The following is a 3,533-nucleotide window of genomic DNA, read 5'->3' as shown; positions in this document are numbered from 1 at the left end:
ACAGCAGATTAGAAATAGCAGAAGGAAAACTTGTCAACCCAATGGCATGATGTCTCATAGACAGAAACTATTCAATATGAAAATTGGAAAAATATTAAAAAATTAATTTTTAATTATTTTCAAAATTTGGAATACTGGGGCTGGGCATGGAGGTATATGCCCATAATCCCAGTACTTGGAAGACTGAGGTAGGACGAGCACAACTTGAAGGTCAACTTGGCAAAAAATAAAGTTTAAAAATATTGGGCTGGTTGGGCATGGTGGTGTACACATTTTGGGGTTTTTTTTTTTGTTTGTTTTGTTTTTAATTTTGTTTTTTTAAATCCATGTCTCCCCATTCACAATACAGATCAGACACAGTGGCCTGGGCTGTGGTGTACATGGGGCAGGTTTGCTCTGCCTCCTCTTTCTATACAGTTAGTGTAAGAACATAGCCTGTGGTAAGCACCAGGAGGCCCACATACACCTTTAATCCCAGCACTCAGGAGGTAGAGGCAGGCAGACCTCTGTGAGTTTAAGGCCAGCTTGGTCTACATAGAAAGTTCCAGGCCAGCTGGGAATACAGGGAGATCCTGTCTCAAAGACCAATAATAATAATAATAAATTAAAAAATATATTAAGGTACCAGGCATAGTGGCGCACGTCTTTAATCCCAGCACTCGGAGGCAGAGGCAGGCAGATCTCTCTGAGTTCAAGGCCACCCTGGTTTACATAGTGAGTTCCAGGACAACTGGGGCTACAGAGAGACCCTGTCTCAAAAAGACTGTGCTGGATAGCTTTAGCGTCAACTTGACTCACCTGGGTTTGTGGGAGCCTCAGTTGGGGAATTGCCTTCATTGGCAATTCCCCTTCATTGGACTGGCCTGTGGCCATGTCCATGGACACCGTTTTGATTGTTGAGTGATGTGAGAGGGCCCATCCCACTGTGGGTGGTGCCATCCCTGGGCAGGTGGGCCTGTGTTGCATAAGGAAGCAGGCTGAGCAGGGGGGGAAACAAGCCAGTAAGCAACATTCCCCCATGGCCTGTGCTCCAGCTCCTGCCTCCAGGTTCCTACCTTGGACTCCCAGATGAACTGTGACCCAGGATATGTAAGCTAAATAAACTCTTCCCTCCCCAAATGTATTGGTCAGAGTATTTTGTCACAGCAATGAAGAGACAAACTAGGACAAAGACCTATATATATATATATTAAGGTGAGCCAGGAGTGGTGGTGCACACCTTTAATCCCAGCACTTGAGAGGCAGAGGCAGGTGGATCTCTATGAGTTCAAGGGTAACCTGCTCCACACAGGGAGTTCCAGGCTAGCCAGGGCAATATAGAGAGACTGTCTCAAAAAAAAAAAAAAAAAAAAAAAAGGTTATTTCAGGTACACAGACCTTTCACACCAGCGCATGTACATATACTTGTTCATTCTACATCTTCCTCCTATCCTTGCCTCCCAGGCTCTGTCTCTGCCTATCTTTCTGGACTAACTGCCCTTTTCCTTATTTCTCTTTTCCTTCTTCTCAGGGATGGCCATCACCTTATCCCCTCAACCATGTCAGGAATGATTTGAGCATCCCTCTTGGTGTTGGTAGGAATGAGCTGCCTGCTTAACTCAAGAGGATGCTGCCAAGTGGCACAGCAAGAGTTGGCCTTGACTTTGAATTCCTTCCCTGTCTGTTCAGTTTTGGAAGATACCCACACTTGTATCTTTATCTGTAAGATGATCCGTTATGATGATTAATTAGCATTTCTCAAGATTTTAGCCCCCTGAGGGTGCACCATGGGAGAAGACCTCAGGATGCCAGTCATCTTCCCAAAATAGCTTCTCTCACCCTGCTTTCTGTTTGGGTCTTCAATCTGAAATCAAGTGGCTACTCATTCAATCTTGATGTCTCTCAGACCTGGTGTTTACCTGCTGGGCCCCGGTACCAGCCCCCTCCACACAGCCTTGCTCCTCACACCCTTCTGCAGGCCAGGGCAGCAGCCTGATGCAGCTGGCCTAAGCAGGACTGGACTGGGAACATCTCCAACCCCCAGCAAGGCCCAGTGTCAGTTTCAAGCCCTTCTGGGGTAGGAGGAGGCTCAGGGTGGGGTTGCCAAAGTCAACACAGTCTGTTTCCATAGGCAAGGACCTGTTTGGCACCTGCAAGCCTGCTTTCCAGCCCATAAGCTAGGTCTTGGCCTCTCCTGGGGTCAGCCGGAGGTCCTCTCCCTCTAGCACCCCAAGTTCAAAGCTTCTCTGCCTCTATTACGAAGTCTGATCACTGAGCTGCAGACCCCATAGACCCATGGCCAGTCCCCAGTCTGAGCCCCCAGTAGCACTCCTAGAGAGCTTCTTCCCTCACACCAAACTTATACTTTCCACACACTACAGACCCTTCCCACAATGCAGATGGATTTGCAAGACTTTATCTCCTGCATTAGAATGACTGGGTATTCCACAGACTCCTACCAGCCTAGGAAACTTGATGGCTTACTTCTCCAAAGTCCATCTTATATGAAGGTCATTGGTTCCCCTGCAATGGTTGAACCCCCTAACTGTTACTTGGTTCTTACCTGATACTAATCAAAGCCCTCCCCACTGAAAGGCACATTCATTGTTATCCATTTGTTCTTTTTGTTTTAATTTATTTTTTGCTGGGTGTGGTGGCATATGCCTTTAATCCCAGCACTTGGGAGGCAGATGCAGGTGGATTTCTGTGAGATCAAGGCCAGCCTGGTTACATAGAGAGTTCCAGGCCGGCTGGGGCTACAGGGAGACCTTGCCTCAAAAAGACCAAAAATAAAAAAATAAAATTTATTTTTATTTTTTTTATTATTTATTTATCTTTATTTATTTATTTTTGGATACAGGGTCTCCCTGTAGCCCTAGCTGGCCTTGAACTCTCTATATAGATAGACCAGGCTGGCCTTGGACTCACAGAGATCCTCCTGCCTCTGCCTCCCGAGTGCTGGGATTAAAGCCCAGCCAGTTTATTTTAGGTGTATGAGTGTTCTGCCTGCCTGTCTGCAAGTATATCCGTGTCGTGCAATGTCCACAGAGGCCAGAAGAAGGTGTTGTATCCCCTGGAACTGGAGTTACAGACAGTTGTTAGCTCCTATGTGGGCTCTGGGAACTGAATCCAATCCTCTGGAAGAGCAGTCAATGCTCTTAACTCCTGAGCCATTCCTCTAGCACCCTATTTGTTCATTTTTTGTGAATTTTTCCCAGTACTGAGAATTGAAACCAGAGCCTTATAAACATTAGGCAAGACTCTATCACTAAGCCCAACCCTATTTGTTTATTTAGTTTTATTTATTTATTTATTTATTTATTTATTTATGTGTGTATGTATGTATGTATGTATGTATGTATGTATGTATGTATTTGGCAGAGTCTCATGTATCTCAGGCTGGCTTCAAACTCACTATGTGGCTGAGGATGAATTTGTACTCCTGGGATTATAGGCCAGTGTCACTCTGTCTGGTTTTATTCCTCTTGAGGTTGGAACCCCAGGCTTTGTTCCTCATCCACCCAGGTGCTAGGATTACAGGTGTTGCCACACAA

General features: G+C 45.7%; 1 non-coding gene across 1 annotated transcript; it reads right to left on the bottom strand.

The window, feature by feature from the left end:
* Window positions 1-324: 324 nt before the first annotated feature.
* On the bottom strand, window positions 325-457 carry LOC115069893. Its single transcript, XR_003849136.1, has one exon. It is a non-coding gene; the product is annotated as a small nucleolar RNA SNORA51 (small nucleolar RNA).
* Window positions 458-3,533: the final 3,076 nt, after the last annotated feature.

This window comes from Nannospalax galili, unplaced genomic scaffold (genome assembly GCF_000622305.1).
Source record: "Nannospalax galili isolate Female #2095 unplaced genomic scaffold, S.galili_v1.0 scaffold113, whole genome shotgun sequence".
Taxonomy (NCBI): Eukaryota; Metazoa; Chordata; class Mammalia; order Rodentia; family Spalacidae; genus Nannospalax; species Nannospalax galili.
Note: the sequence above shows the minus strand (reverse complement) of the source record. Positions and strands in the feature narration are given on the sequence as shown.